The sequence below is a fragment of the Motacilla alba genome, chromosome Z, assembly GCF_015832195.1.
Source record: "Motacilla alba alba isolate MOTALB_02 chromosome Z, Motacilla_alba_V1.0_pri, whole genome shotgun sequence".
NCBI lineage: Eukaryota > Metazoa > Chordata > Aves > Passeriformes > Motacillidae > Motacilla > Motacilla alba.
The window spans coordinates 30778406-30802981 of record NC_052046.1 but is presented as its reverse complement, the minus strand read 5'-3'; the positions used below and the strand labels follow the sequence as shown (position 1 = coordinate 30802981).

At 40.6% G+C, this 24576-nt stretch overlaps 1 protein-coding gene across 1 annotated transcript in view; it reads right to left on the bottom strand.

Annotated features, from left to right (window-relative positions):
- The window catches only part of COMMD10 (COMM domain containing 10), a 150014-nt gene that overhangs the window by 17446 nt on the left and 107992 nt on the right, over positions 1-24576 (bottom strand). The gene's annotated exons all lie outside the window — the stretch shown is intronic.

Genomic DNA, 24576 nt, shown 5'->3' with positions numbered 1-24576 from the left:
ATAAATTATGCAGCCTTTCACTTTTCTACCAAGCTGAAGCATGCTTCAGGTTTTGTAAGACTTCCTCTCAAAAATACCCTATAATCTATTTCTTCACAAAGTGATCCCATACTGAGTTCAGCTAGCACTGTTTTTAAGAAGAATACCAACTATTGTCCAGGACAAAGCAACAAATGTACAGCAATTTTTAGCAAAGGAGAAGAAGTTTAATTCTCAGCTTCAATCTTGACAATATGTACATGACCCATTCATGCCATATTAGCCAGGCTTTCTCACTAGGCTCATTATCAAGGTATAACAGCATCTGGCAGTCCCAGGCACACCTACAGGTCAGGTGGAGAAGTAATTGAGAGCAGTCCCGCAGACAATGACTTGGGGTTGCTAGTGCATGAGGGCCTGGGGGGCAGCCCAGAGAACCGGAAAACCAAATGTGTGCTGGGCTGCATCCAAAGCAGTGTGACCAGCAAGGTGAGGGAGGGGATTCTGCTGCTCTGCTCTGCTCTGCTCTGCTCTGCTCTGCTCTGCTCTGCTCTGGCGAGACCCTGCTGCAGTGCTGTGTCCAGCTCTGGTGTCCCCAGCATAAGAAGGACATGGAACTGTAGGAGCCAGTCCAGAGGAGGGACATGAAGTCGATGAAGGGACTGGAGCACGTCCCCTACAAAGCCAGGCTGAGACAGTTGGGGCTGTTCAGCCTGGGGAAGGGAAGGTTGTGTGCAAACCTCATGGCAACCTTGCAGGATCTGAAGGGTCCTGCAGGGAAGCTGGAGAGGGACCCTTCATCAGGAACTGCTGTGGCATGACAAGGAGTAATGGGTACAAACGGAAAGAGGGGAAGTTTAGGCTGGATAAAAGAAGCAATTCTTTACTATGAGAGTGGTAGAGCACTGGTACTGGTCACTCAGAGAAGCTGTGGATGCCTCATCCCTAGCAGTGTTCAAGGCCAGGCTGGATGGGGCTATGAGCAGCCTGGTCTAGTGGGATGTGTTCCTGTCCATGGCAGAGGGGTTGGAACAAAGTGATTTTTAAGGTCCCTTCCAACCATACCATGATTCTACAAAGAATGATTGTGGGAACCCAGGACACTCCTCTGGGTGCCCTGGATGGCCAGAGCTGCTGGCAGGGGGCTCTGAGACCCTGGCATGCAGCCAAAGATACACGTGGGGTTTCGATCTTAGCCCATGGAGCAAATTACTAACTCTGTATGAAGAATTACAAGCCACACACACAAGTTAGATATTGTAGTAGAAGTAGTCACAAAGTGAAAGGAAGGATTTTTGAGTGCTGTACAGGGGGGTTTTAAGCCTTGTACGCAGGGGTCCAAGTTTTGTACATGGGGGTCAAGAGTTCTAAGATGGAGGGATTTGGGTGTGCCCTGTCCTCTTTCTTTCTCCTTCTTAACCTCCATGTCTTTGGTGATGTTGGCACTCACAGATTGGTTTAGAGTAGAAAGTCACCATTCAATATAGATAGTAGGCATTGGGGAAAAAGTATAAACATGTAACACGTAATGTATGATATAAAAGATGGCACCAGCCCCCTGGGAGGGCAGTGTGCCTTTGTCTGAGCTGCTGAATGAGCCGCAGCAGTTCAGGGAGAAGAATCTTTTAGATAATCAACAATAAACTATCTTGAGAACAGACAACAGAAGACTACTGAGTCTTTCTTTGAAGGCACAGGTTGGAGCAGAGACTTTTCCATCTTTCGGGGTCACCCCAAATCCGGGGGTGAGACCCCACAACTGGTGCTCAACGTGCGGCACAAAACCCCACAAATGATAAGAATATAAAGACTGGTCAATTCAGATGTAATATTCAGCACTACAGAGATGCCTTAAATAAACTACAAGCAAAATTACAATTAAGTTTTGACAGAAGCATTTGCATAGAATAGTTAATAAAAAATCACTTACTAAACCTTAACTTTTTTGATGATTACAAAATGACAATTAAGAATGATCTAATATGAATATTTAATTAGGCCTAATAAAATGTAAAGTCAAGACTAATTCCAATAACTAATTCCAAGGACTGACTTATTTTTTGATCCTTTTGCTTGATTGTCAGAGTGAAAAGATCCTCCGACTATTTTACAATCCAATGCTGAAAAGAAATTGGAGCTAACTGCTCCTTTTCAGGAAAGCCACAGTGGTGGATTAGCACACAAAACATATTTTTAAGGATTTTTTTTTTCCTGAGGAATAGTAAAATAACTTGAATGAATATAATTACTATCCAAGAGGCAGCACTTTGAGCTACCCATACAGGGAAAAAGAGCACTTTTTTTTTTTTCCAGTTGTCATTGCCAGCAGCCCTACCCAATCCAGCTTTGAAGTCTAATTTGGAAATTTTTCCCAGGGCACCAGCCTATGATTTCTTTTTTCCTGGAGCATCCCATGGCTCTATGGAAACAGTGATACATTTGTGCTTCCCAGTAATCAGCACTGCAGCAGAATGGATGTGAGCACAGGAAATGACACCTCAGCTGTGAGCAGGAGAGAGGAGGGAGTCCAGGCTGGAGTCTGCTCCCTGAGGACTGAACAGGATGTTGGTGGATCAGAGCGTGGACCCAGCGCTGGTGTCCCATCTCCACCTCTGCCTGTAGATCACGTGTGTATTAGAGGCAGAGTGACCACTGAAAAACACAGGTTGCCATTAAATATATTGCTGTCTTTTGTTCAACTTCTGATTCAGACTAATTACAGCTGCTCTTACTCAAGACTGATCCTTTCCACTCTTTCAGGCTGCCCCAGATTCATAAAGACTATCTTGGAGTTTCTGTTTTTGAAAACTGAGGAGTTCCATCATGCAAGCAAATTCATATTTGAGACAAAACATGCAAGGAAGATGGAGGGCCTTCTCACTGATCAGGGACATGCAGGGATGGGTCATGATGGGGAAGATGTTGCACTGTTCTGGTGGCATCTCAAAGCTTTCAGGGAATGCTTGTACCAGTGACAACATCTGGCCAGCCAAGTCTGGAGACTGAGTTCCAGTTTGGGAGAGTTAGCAAGCAGTAATGGTCCTTACCTAAAAAACACCAGAGACCAGCAGTCAGGTAGTTACCTCCCTGTGTCTGGGCAGCTGTTACTCCTGAGGGAGAAAATGCATGTCTTTCTTCCAAACTGTCATGTGTTCTCATGTGAGTGAGAAATTAGGGTGAAATTCCACATTGAAAACTGACTGCAAATGCAGCACTTTCTCACATAACCAACCTGCTCATTCTGTGAATTCTCACTTTTGCTGATTTCAAGTGACTGAAATACATTTTTACTACCTTTTGCTTTCTAGTTGCATAAAACTGACACCATTGAGAGCAAGAGAAAGAGAAAAATGTTTTCTCTAGTTCATCAGCTTTCACATTTTCTTTACCAGGGACAGCGCAGAATGATGCAGAAAACATGGCTTCATGTAGGGATCCCAACCAGTTATGAAAAACAATAAATATAGACCCCTATACCACACTTTTTCCTGGGTTCTTTTTCAGAGCAGAGCCATTCTAATGCTTTATAAAACTATTTCCTGAAGACTGTATTTCTGCAGCAGCACAGCTATTTTTAGCAACCAAAACAGACTCTGGAACCACCAACCTACAAAAAAAGCTGTAAGGTACATCAATACCAGCTCACCTGACATCCTCAACTTTGACTCTGCATCTATGCTACCAAAGAGTCTTTTAGTTTATCTGATCTGTCAGAGAATATTCCAAACAATTAATTTCTAGTGGAATGGTTCCTCCAACACCATTCAGCAGTCTTGGCACTGAGCTAACATAGAAGGGGAGAGCTACTTAATGAATACAAAACACCACAGCAGACAGGTTTTCAGTAAGAGGTGAAGGAATGAAGTCTGGGGAAAGGAAGGTCTGACCATGCCTTTGTCATCACACAGCCGCGTCATGTCACGGACTTGGCCCAAGCAGATGCTCCAGGCTCTGTGCATATGCCCTGGCAGCAGATATGGAACTGGCTCTGTTTGCTTCTTCTTAGCACAGAGTTATTTGCATGGCATTGACAGATCTTCAGGTCTAACAGGGGAACAAGCAAGCAGAGAACAGATGATGATTTTGTGCTGTGCAAGGAAATGGTGAACAAAGACCAGCGAGCATACAAATCCTCACCTGGTCAATTATGAAGTTACACCTTTATCTATCATTGTTACCCAGAGGAGGGAAATGTCCAGATCTCTGGCAGTTTTGCTGCAGCACCACCTGCAAGACATGCCAATGGCTCTAATTGCTGCAAACCTTGTTGTGGTGATGAAACTGATGCTTTATCTTCACTCTCAGTAACAGCCAGGGATACTGATTTGAAGCCAGAGTCTTTCCTCATGGAGACACATGCCCCTGAAGTAACTGGCTTAATCAGCCCACTGATATACATGGTCAGAGACCAAGTCCCCTCTAACTCTTTACACACCCAACACTCAAAATGCAAATGTGTGTCATTTGAAGGCCTAAAAAAATTTTTTTTCAAGATTCCTCACCTGGGGGAGATTATTTACAAATCCCTAAAAAAAAGAACCAGAATAGCTGCTGCTGGCACCAGTGTCAGTATTTCAAGCCATGGCCACTGCTCTCAGCCTTGTGCCAAACTCTGCAGCAGCTGTGCCTGAGAAGAGGGATGCCAGTCCATCCATGCCCTCCCCAGCACACTTGGAGAGGTGGTGAGGGAGAAGAAAAATTAAATAATTTCTTCTCACTTCTTATCTTCCCCTCAAAATGGGGTGAGGCCCCCTCAAGACACCTGGAGGAGCTGCTCCTCTGCTCAGGGGCTTCAAGGGAAGCTTAAAGAAGTTCATGACGAGGGAGAGGGATCTTGCTACCTATTCTGGGCTAGGAAGACATACGCAGCTTCCAAAGCCAATGGATGTCCACTGTGGTGTTAGGGGGAACAGATGGCACCTCCACAGTGCAGCCTGACCTTGCCACCAGCAGGGCAATGTGTGTCCTCCACATATCCCAGGCCAAAGCACCCTGGACATTACCTCCCAAGAGCACTTCCCAAACATGACCAGTGACTAGCTATGTTTCTGCAGAAGCAAACTCCTGGTTTGGATATCGAAGGATGGACTGCGAAGCCATGACCAGCCAAGCTGACACCTACTTTTCAGGATTTGAGTAAGAACTGTCTTCATATTGTTTCTTCTGGTCAACATCTTGTGGGTTGAATTTTTTGGGGAAGACTGACTCTTACCAAATACTCTATGATGTTTGTGAACTAATTTGGGATAATGAAGGCCATATTCCAAGGACAGATTTTAGTCTGCTTTCCTTTCATCCAGGTACAGAGACAGGAGGGATAGGTAAGGTGCAGATCTTGAAAGGGGGTAATAGGTAGTGCTGAAGAAACAGTGGAGAAATAACAAGTAGTGATGTTACAAATTAATACTTTCGGGTCACTCAAGGAGTCAGCATCAAAGATAATGGCGAAAATAGTTTTAATACATCTTTTTATAAAAATGTGCATTAACTAATCCAATGGCAAGGTTCACTCTATTACCTACCACATGGATGAAATATACAAAGGTAAATCAAGTCAGAACCTATTTAAAGTGACAGAGACCAAAGACCCGACAGGGTATTGGAGGTTCTCCCCTTGAGTCATGAGGCTCAGAATGAACCCCCTTGCTTTCTAAACTCGTGATGAAGCCTAGCTGCATCTAGGGTCAATCCTAGTTTCTGACTTGGACAATTGTTTGTATCAAAGGAATCAATTTGTTTGCAAATGAATCAATTATATGATTTCATTAGTATTAATTTAATCAGCCACTTACAGAGGATATGTTGCAAAGAAGGTATCTCTCTGCCTTGGGTAAGGAAGGATGTCTTGATCTCATGAAAAGAATATCAAACTTTGAGAGGCATTCCAGCTCCAGTGGAGATCACACATATGCAGCCACACTGCCTAGCAGGGAGAGCTCAATTAGGCTGTCAAAGCAGTTGGCTCACAGTTCAAATGTGTACATTGAGAAAGGTAAGCATAAGACTCCTTATACCTACACATATGAGTCTTGGCAAAACCACCTGCTCTCCTTGCATTAACAGCATGCCTGGTGTTCGAAGTCCACGTCCACCTATGCTCCTTGGGTCACTCTGTCCCTCTGTGGCTTCCCTGGGGAGATTTTGCCTTGCCTATGGCCCAGGTCTTTACCTTCTTTGGAGTTTGTACCAGACTACTGCTAGTTTGGTTGAGGAGGTTGAGTGCATCCATCACAGGTGAATGCTCTGAGTCTGTCAATTTCTCAAATCTGTCTAGTTTGTCAATTTGTGCACATCAACATCAGTGAAACCAAGTAAACTTCATCCACTGGGGAGCTGACCCTTTGCTGTAGACATTTCCCAGTTCTCAGATGTCATGAGGATGAAACAGCAGGCTGGTTCTATACCCATCTGAGTGACTGCATTCAAATATTTCCAAATATTTTTAATGTTCCTTTTTTGCTTGTCAGGGTTACGTATCCTTGGATAGGCTTTCTAACATCCTTTCATATACCCTTAAAATTGCCTGTAATGTTAGAGAGGGCTCTAATTTTCCTTAGTTTAAACCAGTCCTAACTGCAAAGCTGTTATATCCTGTGCATCTTGCCTCAAGGCCCAATGTAAATGAAAGTGAAGCTAAGAATAGGGCCTTGTAGCTCATCTGAGGAGAGAAGCATGTGCCTGCCTACATAAGGAGAAGTAGGTTATGTTTCTAATAACAAGCAATTTTTTTTTTTCTTTTTTTAGGACAAAAAAAAAAAAGTCAAAAGTATCAAGAAATTTGAGCTGATCTATTCTCCTTGCCTCATTCCTAAGCAGATAAACTATTTCTATAAGAAAAACAGACAGACAAAAAATTCCCAGAGGAGAATCTTGTCTTGTTTAAGATATAATGAATTCAGTCTTCAGAGACCATGAAGTCTGAGAGTTTTTAAGCCCTGTAATGTCAGTTGAATAATTATCTCACAAAATGCATTTGTGTAGGTGAAGTCCCTCTGGTTTAGCTGTTTTCCTGCTATGAAATGGAAAGCTCCAGGCTGTTGGAAAAAAAAAAAAAGCACAGGGAAACCAGAGAATATCAACTTTGTGTAAACACTTATTTCCACTTATATTTTTCACCTAAGTTTTGGAGATGAAACACCTTAGAAATAAGGTTTCTCTGTAACACAGACTTTTCTCCCAATTGCATGTGCAGACAACCAGAGTGAAACATTAAAATAAGGAAAATTAAACATGTTGCCAAACAGTTGAGTGTTTAACACATCATTAAATGAAAATCTTAGACTAGGTTGAAATACAGACATTTCAGAAAAACACCCTTATCAAACACTTTTTTTTTTTCATTAATTTCATTAAAAATAGAGTATTACTCGAATTGCAAAGTGACTGTGACATTAACTTGATTAGGTTTTTTTCAGATGTAGAATATTTTACATTTAGGAGATAAAATCTGGCAGCGTGGCCCCATGAATATGGAACTGGATTAAGAATTGAACTGTTAATTGGCTGGGCAATTGGGCAAAGCACATAATCCCTCTGCATGATTCATATTTCTTCATCTTTAATACAGAGTTTTCATGCACTTCAGCTTTCCTAAAGTGTTATGATTTACACAGATAGAAGGCTTATATTAATTACTGTAGATGAATACTGAAATGCCATAAAAGCATTGCTTAATGAAATATTGATTTAAAAAATATCAAGTAGGACTAAATCCTCGCCTTAGATGTTGAGGAAATGCCTGTGAAATGGGGGTCTCAGATCAGTCTCCTCAGAGATGACTCACGGCTCTGAACAGAGGAGCAGATAGGATACTCAGAAGTACTGAGTTATTCAGTGGAAAAGCCAAGCCCTGGGTCTCCCGAACGACCATCTGGGATTGCCATTGACAGTCCAACCACAGGCACTTAAGACCCCACCACTGCTCACAGCATGATCCCTGTTCACAACAGTGTCTTCAGGCTGTTTTGTTTCTTAAGTGGAAATGAAACCTAGGGGAGTTGAGGGTATAATTTTATCTCTCGCAAAAAAACTTCAAATTGTAAGCTCTGTCTCTTTTACTGGAGAGTGGCCTGGAACTGGAGGGGTGGAGTAAGCATTTAAAGGTTAGTAACTAATGAGGCTGTGTGGAATCAGAGAGACCAGAGGCAGGGGGAGGAGGAGGCAGTGGTTTCTGAATTAGGGAATCAAAAGAGAGCTATTTATGCCTGAATGTGTAGAGACATTTACAGTAACCCACAAACACCTACAGTTTAATGTGCTGTGGGTATTTTGGGTGACAGGGGTATGCTGAAACATTTCAATAATGCAGTCAGAAAGTTTAAATATAAAGGCGATGTGACAACAGCCTTGTAATTGATGTTTTATCATTAGAAAGTGCTTGAAAAGAGGTTGAAAAGCAATTTGAAGCATCTGAGAAGTGTAAAATCATGTAAGCAGTATGCAATGGGTTAAACTAAATAATTTCACCTTTTATCCTCACAGTGATGAACTGTGACACCTTTATTTTTATGTTCCTATACTATTATTATAATTCTTCTCTGAATTCTGCCCTTTTTTGTGTTACTACATTTTCCTCTTATGAGTCTGCATTTTTGTCCTTCTTTCTTTATGCTATTTCATGCACTGGGTGGCACTGAGATAAAACTGACCATAAGCATGTTTCCTGAAGCTACAGTGAATGCTGCCTAAAAGTTTATCAATCTAACTAGCTTTTCTTCCCTGCCAGAAAATCACTGGAAAGAGTGGCAAGGGACGGGCATGGCTAACTCAGATCTGAAGCCCTGAGGCTGCATCTGCCAGCACATCACAGGTCACGGAGCCAGCGACTCTGGCAGTGCTGCTCATTCACCAGAAAAAGAGGAGAGATGTGCAAAGCCATGCTCTCACGTCGGTCTGCTTCCCAGCCTAGATCTGTGGTTTCTGAAATGAAATTTGGCTGCTGGGGAGGCCAATGGTGCAGCATGGCTGTTACTATTTGCTCCACACTGGTGCTGCAGATGATCCTCTGGAAACCACCCAGGGCTTTGGGATGCAGAAAGAGAGGTGAAGCTCTGAGAAACGCCTTTCTAGACTTCAGTGCAGCCAGGTATTTTATCACAGGTATAATTTTAATTGCATCCATAATTCCACTGAAGTCGGTAGGGCTATTCACATCTCTGCATTTAGGCACTTTCTCTAAGTACTTTACTGAATCTGTCCCTGGAAGCTTACAGATTTCTTTTTTTAACCATGTGTAGACCTCTTACCCCACACAATAGTTTGACAAGTTTAATTAACAACCTGAGGACCACTTAAGTGACCCAGAAGCACAGTTTAAAGCACAGATGGAAGTCAAGACAGATCAAGTGAAGATAAAAATTCCAATAGAGTGAAACTCTAACCTTGTATCCAAGTGCCTATGCCACAAGTATGCAATCCAGCTTCTTAGAGACCCTTGCAGGGGTGAGGTGACATTCAGCAGGAGCCTAAGGTACTGAGGTTGGGCACATAATTGCAGAGAGAGCAGACTGAGACATGAGCACAAAAAGGAAGAAAATATTAAACAGGCAGTGAATGTTTGGTCAGCCTCCAGAGCCCACCCACAATGTGTTTGAGGGAAGCCTGTGGAAGCTTGTAGCCCCCTGCTCAGGGCGCATGAGCTCTCAGCCCTCTGCAGCTCTGTGCATGGAACACTAAGAGGACCTATTCAATATAACAGAAATTATAGAAACAAATTATAAAATCCTCACTGCATTTACTGGCTTATGGTGTGGGGAGTGGGAAAAATCTCTCATTCATCTCATCTGCAGCAAGACATTTCTGGGATTTTGTTGGTGTCAGTGAGAGAGCTGCAGGCACAGAGACTTAAGACACACCAATTCATGTATTCTCTCAGGATCATCTGTGCCATATACAAGAGGCACTGATAAAAAGAAGTCAAACCCAAAAGAGAGCAGCTTAGGGTTCAGTTTTGCCTTTTCTGCTGGTATCCAGAGTGCAGTCCTTCATCTCTGTCACTGCCCTGTGCCAGCTATTTCCTTGAGTTAGCCTGGTCTGTGATCCTACAACTGCAGACAATACAGAAGCATAAATAAAAAATATCTGCACAGAAATAATTTAAGGGGATGATCTAGAAATAGACTCAGTTCTCATCCAGGGCTTCAGTTTTGGTAGTGATGGTGGCTTTGATGTGCCTTCTTCAGACTCCATGCCAAATTCATACATCCATCTCATTTTAAAGAGTGGGAGAATAAATCCTGATTTTAGCTCTGTCACTTCAGGGAATGAAGAAGGAAACAGCCCACTAAAATAGATCTGAACTCAACTCATGAGGTGAAAGTCTAACTCTTTATGAGTATCCATTTAGTATCTAGTTAAAGTACAGAATATTCTAGATTGTATCCATTTGATTTTATACTTCTCTGAACAATGGAGACAAATCTGAAAGCTGGATCTATTAAACTCTTCACATAAAAATCAAAATCTGGGAATCAGCAAAAAAAAAAAAAGGAAAGTGTGAAAAGTTTCACTTAAATTCCTTTTTCCCCCACTGTAACTTCTCTCCCACTATCACTTCAGTGATTAAAATTCTACTCCACCATCTGTTCTGAGAAGAAACAAAGGGAATTTGTCTAATTTCTGGAAACTCTAAAACAACCTGGGTAATCTCATTCCAACAAAGAATCTGAGTACGAGTCAGCTTTCTGATCTTTATATTGTACAAGAAAATGCAGCTGAGTCTGATCAAAAGAACGCTTATGGAACAAAAAGCAAACATCCCAACAGAGTAAACAGAGACCAAAATATGTACAGATTGAGTCCTTCATTGCTCTGCCTAATGTACTCATGACCTCAAGTGACAGTGTCTCACTCAAGCTGCCAGACTGTGTAACGAGTCTGAAGGATGTTCACAGCAAAGTTACTAAAGAAAGTTCCCTGAAAACTCTGGATTAAAAGTTAAAAGTGAGTATCAAATCTGTAATCTAACTTGGCAGATTTGAAACCATGTTTTTAACCTTCTCAGCTGCCCATGAGTTACACAGCATGAAAAGCATCCCTTCCCTTTGATGGCCAAGGCAAGAGTACATAATCTTTTCACTGTGATGTTTGGGGGACATGACAGATGAGCCTCCTCCATGTTCCTGTTCAATGCTGAGAGGTGCAATTTTACTGACAATGCACATCAGCCCCTCTCCAGGAAAAATAGAGTTTTCAAAAAATAGATTGAGAGGGGGGAAAAAGGCATTTTGGAAGAACTCCTGAAATTTTTCACCTGCATTCCTAACTTAGCTTCTTTCTACATATTAGGTTTACACAGAGGTAACAGATAAGAGTGAGAAGAAATAGAGCTGTTATTCCTCTCATCAAAGATAAGCATAAGTAGTTATGCAAGTACCCTAGAGATTGCTGGTTAAATGTACAGTGACTAACCAGATATCACAGCAAGGAGTCTTTACTTCCAGACACCATGTCTGCTGAACATTGCAGATTTATCTTATACTGGTCTATAAAACAGGTAACTGCCTTTCAGATTCCCTCTGAGGAAGGGCACGTTCCATCAGCCCAGGCACCTGGAAATAAAGCCTGGTGGGGACTTCAGTCACTTCTGCTGGAGATTTCTCTTTTGCCTTATAGGCTTCAAATAGGTGGTTTCTAAGTCACTGTCCAGTGTGGGCAAAATCTGGCATGCAGATATATAAACACAGCCAGTAGCAGTCTGAAACATCTGAAGGTTTTTTTCCTTAGGTAGATTTTAGAGATATACTTAAAAGTCTTCTGACAGCTGACACACACCTTAGTTATTCTTTGCCATGTGTATGGTCCAGACAGAAATTATGACAGTGCTAGTTTTGGAAATAATAGGCATAGGAGTCACCTTAAGAGTGAGCTCTGCGGCAGTTCTTAGCATGACATGATCCTGATGAATAGCACCCAGCTGAAGTTTAGCAGTCAGAGCATTTGCTTCTGCCACTTCCCTCCTGGAAGCTTGACAAATAAGTAAGCAGTCTCAGTGCAAACCAGAATTAGTTCAGTTCACAGGAGAGTAGTACCCACAGGCCCCTTTCAGAATCTGGACTGCTTTACTCTGTCAAGCAATTCTATTCTAGAAGTTAAAGAAAGTATAAAAAGTCAGACACAAGTCAGATAAAATCAAGTGCAAATAAAAAACTGCTCCACACAGAATCCTGAATCCTGCATGAGTGACCAGCTGTATAAGAAACAAAAATTAAAATTGTTTTAAAATTACTTTAAAAGTATTAGAAGATGAGGCCAGTAGAGGAGAGGGGGAAGAATACAAACAATTATTTCAAAGTTTTAAATTAATCATTTATCACCACTGGTCCCCAAATATTTGTGATCTTAAACCATTATTTTAGCTAAAAAAATATTTTTGTTTCAACATCTTACAGACTGCCAAGATTAAGTGAACCCTACATCAACACTGCAGAGGAAACAATTTCAGAAATGGGTTCTTATTCCATTGCAATAATGAGAAACATCCTCATAGCTCACTGCAGGCCTATTCAGAGCTACTTTGACCTGCTTCTGCTTCTGTCTACACAACTCTGCTGAGAAGCAAAATATATTATCCTCTGTAGTGAGTTGATCTTGTGCAGCTACTTCAGCACCCCACCTAGCCCAGGCATCTCTGCATACTACTGCTTTGACCTGCCTGTGTTCCCATTTTTTATTTTTGTTTGCTGTGGAACTGACATTGGATATCCCTTCGTCAAGAAATCCTATGTGACACTACCTCATGTTCCCTAATGAGGACCAAACTGGATTCAAAATACATAACAAACACTATTAAAAATAGTCTTTACATAAGAAATCTGGATCTCAACTGAATTTAAGGGCCATAATCTTGTTATTCATATTGTAACAATGTAAATTCTTACACAATTATTTATTTTGACTATGACTATTAGCTACATCTTTAGTAATCAAAGAGGGGTATGATTATAAAACAGAAGTTTTGGGACGTGAGTGCTATTCCTTTCAGATATCCACTCTCCAAAAGCCAGCCTGCTTGGCTGATTTCCCTTGAATAGATTATCTATATTAAAAGATGTACCAAAACACACAAACACTTTGTTTCCCTTGCAATTTGGGCTCCATTTTAGCTAACGAGGCAGACCCTGAAGCTGTACTTAGAATACCTGGCTTTTATGGATCAAAGAAAACTGCCTGGTATGTGAATTTTATTACCATCAGAGAATAAATCCTCTTCCTCTTTTTTACTTAAAATTCTAGACACCACTGTCACATACTGACTTTTTAAGGTTTTTCAGTGGGTTAAGATAACTGCACAGATGAAGGTTGGTGGAATTCAAAAAGCAAATAATTTTTCATCTGCCTCCTGCCTCTGCTGGCCATTTAAGTTTCTAGACCCAACAGGGGATATGAGAAAGTAATCCCTCTATTTAAGCTGATGTAATGCCTTTAGAATGGATCTTAACAGAGGCAGTGGACAGGATTCTGTAATAGTTTAGCTCCCTGTCCAATTTATTACCATTCTGTCACCCTCTTAGATATTGCCAAATCCCTGAAACACTACCGTTCTTTTCTCTTCACTTCATATATGTGACACTTGATAAATAATTTGATAGCACTTTGTGGTGAAATGAACTCCACTCGAATAAAATTTCTCTATCCTCCCACCTCTGACCCTGGCACCAACTCCAAATCAGCAACAGACCCCAAAGACTAAGGTTATGAATTCATATCAATTTGAAAGACATAAAAAACAATTTAGGTGAGAACAAGAAACTATCCGTCCTTCAGAAAAAGACAGAAGCACCAAAGTACTTTCAGACACTCCTCAAGCAAAAAAGCTATCCCTCTTGGACATTGCATCAGAGAGATGCTTCTTGGCTATCTTCAAACTTCATCAGCAAGGCCATATTCTGTAGGTCTGTCTGCAAGTTATGAGTAACCATGTGTCTATAAAGTCAAGATTCAGTTTCATCCTTTGACTTCATTTCAGGTCTTTGCAAGGAGAGGCAAAAATCTTTGGGACTGAAATGCCATGTCACTTTGCTTTAGCTCAAGCAGCCTTTGGCCTCTCTTTTATGAGAAACTCCCTATCACTTTATATCTCTGTAAAAGTTTTCACAGCCTGAAGATGTCTCTTGGGAAAAAGTTGAATTAGGAGTTATCTTTATCTTTAGTGGGCAGTACATATAAAGCAATTCTTCCTCTATGGATCATCAGTGTAACAGAGTGGTACTGGAGGAACAAGTACAGGTTAACATCTGATACTTGGAATCCGGCAAAAATAGAGCAAACTTGTAACAATCAGATCAAAGTTAAGAATAAAGGTTGCATAAATAGTAACACCAAAAGCTGGTAAAAACACCCCAAACAAACAGGGAAGGAAAAAAAGGCCATACACAGAAAGAAGAACCCACACCACAGAACAAAACAAAAACACAACAAAGAGAAATGAGGATAGGAAAAAAACACCACTTATACTGTCTGGATGCTAAAAACACCAGATAAGAGAAATAGTTGGGTGAATAAAGGAGGACATATTCACTTCACACTTTCCCCACAAAGCAAGAAATCAGTGTCCAAGAGCTGAGATTAATATGGACCTGAGAAAAAATCTGATTCACATGTTGATCCTTATCTACAACAGAGAACTGGGAAACCAGGAAACCTTGGAAGACTACCTAGGATAGAGATCTGTCACACTCTGTGTTCCTCAAAAATAATTCTGGTAGAAAATAAGAACTATCTCTGTTAGCGAGTAATGTGAGAACAAGACAAAGCAAAGGCACAATAAACTCAGGGCTGGTGTAAAGAATGTACTAAATTATATGCCTTGACTGAGAGAATTTTAGTATCAGAAGCTCTCCATGGGGAAGAACAACAAGTAAGTTTCAGAGAGCAATCTGAGAAATGGTGACTTGGAAAAGGAATTTGCCTACAGGATAAACACGGGCTTTTAATAGGGGTTTAAGCAGGAGTCACAGTGCTGCAGTCCACACGGCAGAATGATGCCAGACAGAGGTGAGCCCCACCTGCTTGCTCAGCTCTCCCCTTTCCAGGGCCACCAAACCCTAAATCCAGCTCCTGAAGTGCCTCCAACAGCTCATTTGCCACACAGAATGGAGCAGCATTGACCATTTGAAACCCAAGCAACCACATATGGTGAATATGGATATAGGTAGCTGTGGGTGAAGTCTGGGGAGAAAAAAAAAATGAACCGCGAAAAGTGGAGGGAGCAAAGATGCAGAGAATGATAAAGTCAGAGCTGGTGGGGTGGGAACAAGCTGCTGAAGTGCCCCTAAAAATTTATTATAAATGAGTCATCCATTTCCAAATGCTAAAATGACTGTGTCCAAAAAACTGTTCATTAAGTGTCAGGTAAACCCTGAGATCACTGAGCTATTTCAGTATTTTCCTAGGAACAAACTGACCATAAAAGTGCTAAATACTTCTGCAAATGCTTAATTCAATACACTGCAGCAGTACGATGAATCCAGACACATCTGTGTATGTGGATGTACACAGCCCTGAGTTCACCTGTCTCTGATATTAAGGAAATGAAGGGAAACAAGGAGTGAACAGACTTTGCCTGAGTAGCACTCATATTCCAAGGAACACATTCACTTCAAGCTTTGAGTGGTAGGACAGCACCTGATTTTGTGACCTTAGAATACAAATGCACTCAATACATCAAAAATGAGTTTCATATAACCAATCTTCTGCCTTTCTAGGACGGAAATGGGATGTAAGTTGAGACTTGACATCCTGATGACAGGTAAGAGTGGACAAAATTTGAAATAACTTCTGCAAAACACTTCCATCCAGCCTAGCCACAAAACTAGCCTCAGTTACACTGGAGGGAACCTCTGGGCTCACCTCCCAGCCAGAGAAGACCCTGCTCCAACTAAGAATTTGCTGAAACTGAGAAAGGCACTAGAGAGCTGGGCTAACTTATCACACACTAAAGTGGAATCAAAAGTCTGAATGGAGGTATTTTAAGACTGAAGTGCTGGGGGTGGTGGCAAAGCATCCCCAGGACATGTTTCCCATTAGAAATTGGAGACAAACTGGATGAAAGACAGTCTTGAGCTCTTGGATTAACACCTTAAGTGACACACCTCAAGGGAAAACACTGAGGACTAAATGCAACTTTAGTCCTGCCCTCTGCAGTCACATCAGTAGGTTTGTAAATATGGACAGGAAGACAGATCAGGGTTCAATAATGCTTGCAAGCACAGTGACAAAGTGACAATCCAGTTGTGTGGATGTGGGCTTTAGATAGTTTTATTTGGCAGCATTTCCAAGGACCTTTGTATTTTTTGAGCTCATCCTTTTTGTTGCCTATGTTTCTGCCACTCTTTCTTTCACTTAGAGCAACAAATTTTTCAGATTTTTAATGCAAGTACACAGAGCAGGAATATGGTGGTCTAATGAGATGCTATTAGATCCTTTGCAGCCTAGTCCATTAGAATATTTCAATTCACTTCCACATCCTTTACTTCAGAGTTGTTTGTATCATAAAACTAAAGATGTTCTGTGTTCTTATCATTTGCTGATAAGAAAACATCAGTCTTATAAGCTGAGCTGCTAGTATTTATATATACCTTGGTTTTGATCATGAACCATATCTTTTAGCAGGAAATTAAAATCTCCTGTGGAAGAGTATCAAACCCATGCTTACAAAACCCATCAATGGAAAACACAGCTGATGTCTCTTTGGAGGATTTAACTTGACTGTGTCACATTAATCACCTCTGAAGTAAAGGAATGACTCATAATTGTTTTCCATTACCTTGTGTTTGCCTTTTTAGCATTGCAAAAATGCATGGGCCAGGACCATGGATCATAAATCTCATCAGATTTGTAGACAAGACTCTGAGTGGTTTTTGCCATGCTATGTTTCATGCTGCCCTTTTTCTTCTGATTATAAAAATATGTTTCAAATACCGGTATTTCTGAAGCATCAATGTTTTCAACCTTCTGTACTTTTGAACATAATGCTCCCATCATTCCTTATAGATAGTAAAATGAATTTATAAGGCTATTCCACATTGTCTTGGACATTCTCAGACCTATTTACTTCTCAATGAAGTGACTGAAAACCACCGTGTACTCAAATAAACATACTGTACTTACAGATAACAGAAAGATCTTGTTGTTAATGCAGCAAAACTCCCATAGAGTAAAAGTTTACAGAATCACTTAAAGAAGCAAGAAAAACATTAGTTTTGTATTAGGACTGATTATCTAATAAAGGTGAATTAGGTCTGTGTCCCATGTGTCCAAATATCCTTTCCTTTCCTTTCCTTTCCTTTCCTTTCCTTTCCTTTCCTTTCCTTTCCTTTCCTTTCCTTTCCTTTCCTTTCCTTTCCTTTCCTTTCCTTTCCTTTCCTTTCCTTTCCTTTCCGTTCCTCTCCTCTCCTCTCCTCTCCTCTCCTCTCCTCTCCTCTCCTCTCCTCTCCTCTCCTCTCCTCTCCTCTCCTCTCCTCTCCTCTCCTCTCCTCTCCTCTCCTCTCCTCTCCTCTCCTCTCCTCTCCTCTCCTCTCCTCTCCTCTCCTCTCCTCTCCTCTCCTCTCCTTCCCCCTTCCCCTTCCCCTTCCCCTTCCCCTTCCCCTTCCCCTTCCCTCTTTTTTGCATTTTAGGGTTTTCTAATATTCTCAATTGTTTAGCTGGTTTATTTCACTACGTCCCCATATCACCAGTAGTGACCTTAAATGCCACTGTGATGAATAGTGCAATTTTATACAGTATAATCTATTTGTAAATTATTTTTACTGACTTTAAGATTTGTACCAAGTCCTTCAAAAGTGCACACCAGCAGAGGATTGTTGACAGAAAAATGGCAACTCCAGACCCTTCTTTCGAAAAGCCGACAGAGTACATATGTAGCAAATAGGGAAAGAACATGGCAAAACATTAATTTCAACCTAAAGAGTGTAGGAAAAGTTGTGAGCAAAACCAGTTTGCTCAGTGAGCTAAGGTAAAATCAGTAAAAGATAGAATCCATCAGCAAAGAGGTCAAAGAAGAAACTGGTGTGTTTTGAGGAAGGTTTTTGCAAAATCCAAAGGAGAACCAGAATTCCAGTTCATGATTTTTATTACTGGGGCTTATAACTGTCCTCAGAGATCATATTAATGAAATCTGATGGATTAAAAACTAGTGACTAGAGATAGGTATCTGCATTTTTCAGATGATGTGCTGTTAGCATGATGCATAACAGTGGGATTTCAGTGAACTTGTACCTGGGGAGAGGCATTCCATTTATAATAAGCTAATCTAAATCTATGAAAATTAACTCTTTTTTTTTTTTTTTCCCTCCAAGCAGGCTCTCAGGCTCTTCCTAGAAGACAAAGTCTCTTACAAGCTGTCACAGTAATGTTTTCCTGTTCTTCCTCATCCTTATGTCCATATACCAGGGGATTACTGCTGCACTGTATTCCCAGACTGGGTAAAAAATCAGCTTTTAAATACAGGAGAAATATAAGCAGAAAGGGAGAAATAAAGAGAAAAGATTATGCAAAGAAATCTGTAGCATCTTTGACTGGTCACCAAGTCATACAAGTGATAAGAAGATCCCTTGTATCTTTTTATACAAGAGATATGGTTGCTTTATCTGGAGACTGACAGAACTCTCAAGGGCTGAAGCAGAAGTGGGTAAATGTGGCAGCTGAATGCTCAGTCTGATTTGAAACCACTGAAATCACTTGACTGAAGATAGTTATGACAACAGGGCTACTCTGGCAAGTAAAAAGTACAGTCATGTCTCCAGCCTGGGTTTGATTTAGGCAGGGCTATGATACACAGAATAAGGTACCAAGTTCATGCTTTGTGACCTTGCACATTGGAATAAGGTTGATTAATAGGAGATTTCCTTTCTTCCAACATGCTGAAATCATTATACCACAGGGATACAACCTTTTGCTCAGATAATTTTACACATTCATATCCAGGCCCATCTGGAAGGAACTCGAGGGTAGATTTTATTCATCTAACATAGTAGTTAAAGCATGAACTTTGCTCCAGGCAGCAGAAAAAGCTCCACCTTTGGCTTCTTTTTCATATTGAGTGTTTCAACTAAATATTAATTTAAAACTTTGCTGTTCTCAGACAGAAGATGGATCTTAAAGCTTACCAACGTCAGTGCTGAGAGAGACACTCATCCACCTTATCAAACTTACCAAACTTATCAACTTACCAAAACCTTATCAACCCCAGCAAACAAAGCTTGTTCAGACAGAAAGACACTAAAATTACTCGAGATATTTTCCATTCCCATTTAGGTGCTGTTTGCAGAATCAGTTAAGAGCAGTACTGCCCAGCAGTGCTTGAGGTAATTCAGGACCTTGTATCTTCTGTCCTGACATACAGAAGAGCGGCCAGACTGTCCTTCTTCTGACTACAGACCCAAAGGAATTAATCAGTAGGCTGCCAAACAGATTTTAATGAGTAGATGCAGCGGTGACATTTGACAGGATATGGGGAAATGCAGCTCAGTTGCAGGAGAACATTAAAAGCACTCGAAGTCACTTACTGGGTACTGCAATGAGGGTTACACACAGTCTGTGCTGCCCCAAGCAAGACCTGAGAAAACTTCTCACTCCAAGCATCCTCAGTGACATATTACGTTCTCTTGCTTAAAGGAGACTCTGCTTTGCTTATTTGTGTCCTTTTTGGCTCTTTATATCTATTTTAACTAGGGCAGTTTTTTATTATATCTAGTATCAGATTACCTAAGAAACTGGGATCACTGCCATTCATCCTGTCAGACAGTGAGTGAACACAGCTCCGAAGGTATCAGTTCACACTTAGAGGCTTCATTTTTTCTACATTTATCTGACGTACTTCCATTGCCCTAAATCTGATTCCAAGGATATTTTAGTTTGCTGCAATTCACAAGGATGATGTGGGGAAACAATGATAATTTTATTCAAGTAGGCAGTTTGGCTGCAAAGAATAAATTTTGTCATTGATTAGTTGAACATAGAGCTTGTTCCAAAAATGGCCAGATAGTGAATAATACCCCTGAAAGGGAATATCCTAAAAGGTTGGTCTTGTTTGACTTCTTATACAGATCTTTTCTGGACCTTTCTCAAAGTGAGTTTCAAATTTGGGGTGTTGAGAAAACCTCAACAAATGCTTATAGGTAGGATACTACCTGGAACTGTACTGAACACTAGCCTGAGAAAGGAGTAGAGATCCTCTTGGAAGCAAAGATGAAGCAAGAGAAAGATCCTTTTCTGTTCTTGAGGCTTGTGGTGCCTCTCTCCAGGCTGCGTATGAGCTAGAAGTAGCAAGAATTTGCTAGGATTCAGAAGAGCAGAAGATGGTGGAGATACCATCACAAGGCATGGCTCCTGACAGAGGTAACAGGGATTCATTTGATGTGCAAAGCACTACTCTGACCTCATTCCTTACAGGGAGGAGACCTGGGCAGAACTGCAGCTTGCATGAAGAAAATATTCTCATCCCCTCCAGAAAAAAGAGTTAAGCTAACCACATTTAGTCTGACTTAAGTTTTTTTCCAAAACAGTCAGCATCTCTGACCTTTTCCTGATGCACTGTTATCCAGGAAAGACTGCTGAACTAACTGGCAGACTGAGGTGAAAACAAAGGAAAATCCTGAGCTGCCCCACAGGGCTCAACATGGAGAAGTACAAGGAACAGGAGACATGGTCCTTTCCTCAGTCCCTGGGCTTCACTGACCTCACTAAGATTCATTTTCTGCCACCAGCAAGGATACTGGCTATGACAAACACTTTTAAATTAGAAACAAACACAAGAATGCAAACATTATTTTAAATGCTTACGACATAATTAACTGCATAATTTCTTAAATCAAACTGACTTTTTTCTTTTTTTAATAAAGAAATATTTCTTAACCCTGGAAGCAGAAAAACAGACAAGTGCATGACAGAAGCAGCACAGTGTTCTCACGCTACCCATGAAATGCAATTTATTAAAGAGCTGCCCTACCTGCTGAAACCATGGATGGGATCTAAATGAAGTAAAGGCAGCTCACCTGTATGCAGAGCTCTTCATATTAACCCTCGTGGGATGATCCTTCCAACACAGTGCCGATGTAAGGAATCTTGTTAGCACTGTCCAGGGAGTGCTGCTTCCTCCTCCCTTCCCTTGTCCTGAATGACCAGAAGGTGAATTCCAAAAGAGCTCATCTGCCACTCCAGGGTGTCCAGTCCCAGAACTAGTACTCCATAGCTGTCAGTGCTGGTCTCTGTGGATCTGCACAGCCATCTCAGAGACAGGTACTACATGCACCCACATTTTCTTGAATGTATGTTTTATATCACTATAAAGGGGCAATTAATGTTCAACACCGACGACAAGAAATTAAAAGAGCTCTAAAAATGCAATCATCTTATTAGGACAGCTGGTCAAGACAGTTATGCTTCCAGCATGTGTAGGACTCCAAATTGCCTTCCTATGATTTCAATAACCAGAGAAAACATTTTGATGTTTGACCTCAATAGAAAAAAGTCTAATCCCTCTAAGTGAGAGGGGCAAGTGCTTCCTGCATGCATAGCTGAACAGAGATGAACACTATCTGATTTGTAAGAGACCAGTAGCTTTTATCTCTTGAGAAACAAAATAATGAGGGAATGAAGGGATGGTCTAAACACTTTATTTCAGTTAAAATCACAGCATATAATTTGGTCTGATCAGCAATTCAGGAGGCCAAGGGAAGAGCCAATAAAACTGATTAATTTCTATGGAAATTAGAAATCAACTTATACAATTGCACATAAAAGCATCTTATTAGTTTATCTTAACAAGACACCATCAATAGTGTGCTAGTCAGCAGCACTGTGGTTCACACACCTACTGAAAATCAGTTATTCATGTCTGCTCCATTGAAAAGGAACTTCCACACAGTAGCTCAAAACGTTACTCATTTTCATTGGTCAAATAAGCTCTAAAAGCTTATAACACAAAGTGCTATGATACTTATTCACTGGTCAGCAGACATTACTAAGCTTTGTCATTATTTTACCATAATATTTTATGGTAAAGAGAGAATTCATAATCTTTGAAGATACAATATGCCAATACAGCCAAGCAATGAAATGTTACTGATGATGCTGGAATCAAGAATATGAGAATATGAACAAGTGTGAAGGGGCACTTATGGCTATTTTATAACAATAACCACTTTTCTTCCTTTGACCAAGGTTAAGAATTAGCATGTCAGTAAATTCTTCATTCTTTGAAAGAACAAGACTTCAGAGCCCTTAAAATCAGACTGTAGAAATGAAGGTGCAGGTCATTACTCAAAATTTATGTGTCAGAAAACCCAGAAACTTAACGAGAATTTGAAAGCCTCCTCTGGAGAGCTAAAACAGGTTTGGCAGTTTCAAAATTTGAGACAGTAAAGCTATATTTCTCTAAATATGTATTTTATTTCAACAAAAATAAAATGCAAAAATTTACAGACATTTTGTATTTGCCTAAAAAACCAGGAATTACATCTCCAAGTCTGAACTGGACAAAGATAATCTAAAGTATTTGTACTCAACAGGCATTAATGTGCCGTTAATGTTGGTTTTGCTCAGTGATGTACAAGTGGTTGCTCTTCACCAGTAATTTGGTGGTTTTGAGGCAGTTTGAGAACTGGCTTTCCCTTAGATCCAGAACTCCAAATCTTCACTGGCTTTCCCTTAGATCCAGAACTCCAAATCTTCAAAATATTACTGATCATTGTTACTCCTGAATCAAAAGATTTCCTTCTTTTGCCAACAGTCCATCTGAGGCAGATTTTGACATTATAGTTTTGAAAGAAGTACAGTCACAGAAAATACTGACTTAATTGTCTGAACAAAGATGAATCAAATGTTTTTAAAATGCACTGAAAGGTCTGAGAGAAGATTTAGTAATTCTTACTCATTCCAATTTCCAGTTTCAGAGTTCAATAAATCTCTGCAAGTATCTTCCTTGAACACCATGTGAAGCCTTGGTAATTTCAAATCTGATCATGTCCAACAGACCAGTATGCTAGGATCCTGAACTAGAAAGAGCATGGGATGAATCATTTTTGTTTTCTGCAATAAAAAATTTTAAAATTCTTCTCAGGGTTAATCAAAATAGCCCCGAGACTCACTGTTCTGTTTTTCACCAGTACCCATAAACAAAGCTTGAACACCTTCCGAATGCACACACTTGTCTAGGCTCTCTCACCAGCCTGGTGTGGTCATTCTGCGTAGTCTGCCTTCCTTCCAGAAGTGTTTTCTTTCTGCCACCCCTAAGGCACTGAGTTGAGTCCCTACTTCAGGCAGATCTACCCACGCATGACCCAGTCTGTGCCATGCTTGTTTTTCCTCTTGTTCACTGACACTTCCATGACACCAGAACTCTATACAAACCAAGCAGAGACAGCTTCTCTCAGGAGAAGAATAACCTTCCCCTCTTCCAGGTCCACTCACGCCATGAGAGAAGCAACCAAGATAAAAGCCTTCTTTTCTGCAAGACCGAACAAAACCCCCAAAATCTTCTGCTCTTTCTCAGTTAGCCAATTTTCTCTCCTTAGTCAGTAGCACTTAAATTTAAGTGGCAGTGTTCTTCACTAAGATGGTACAGGTTATGTCCTTGCTCCATGACAATGTACAACCCCAAAGCTTCCCATTAGATACAGAAAAGTATTTTTAAACTAAATTTTTATTTCTCAGCAGTCCTTGACTAAAGGTAACCACTATACTTCTTACAATAAAGCTTTTGACACTAAGAATTCAGTAGTTAGTAAAAAATGAAAGGCAACCACTGTAAAGAAATTTAAATCTTTTCAGTCATCTGCAAACAAGGATAAACATTAAATAAATTTTACAAAATTATTGCAATCTTAGGATTTTTCTTCCTGTTTAATATTATTTTATAATTTAAAAAATATTTCCTATTAAAGCTAGATTTATAATCTGTATTTCATTATTCCATACCTCGATCCTAGTCTACTTTGCAACAAGGCATTTCTGTGTTAGTTTAAAATACTAGATGCAGTTATACAACTGGCTACTTTCTGTAGCTAATTCTGGTTTACTTGACTCCCCAGTCTTCCTCTCATTCTTCTATAAGGTTATCTCCCCCTCTGCTTAATATTTTCTTTGTATATATACCTTTGTCATCTTTTCCAGTGTTTCTGCTCTCTTCTTGGTATTTTCCAACACCCAAATTCCATCCTTGGGAATATCCATTTCTCTACCCTCTCCTTTGTTTCTCTTGTGCCCCATTTCTTCCGACTCTGACTTCTTTTTCTAAGATGTGCCTGCTGATTTGTCCATGGCTTTTGCTCTCCAAACTAGTCCAGCCTTCACCTCCTCCAGGATTCATCAATCACTGCCTACATTCACAAAGATAACTCAAACCCCTAACACAACTGCCTTAGTATGTCCTGTATCTACACAGGAAGGTCTGAACTCACTTCAGATCTGACTTCCAGAACATAACCTCTGAAAACTCAGTGAGAAGGCTCAAGAGTAGTGTTCTTGCACAAAGCATACTGTGCCACAGGACTGGTAGAGAAGACATGCCATGCAGAAGGGGATTCCCTCAGCTGCACTAACTACAAAGCACTGCTGTCAGCAAGCAGAGGGAATGGTGGGGATGTGTCCACCTGCAGA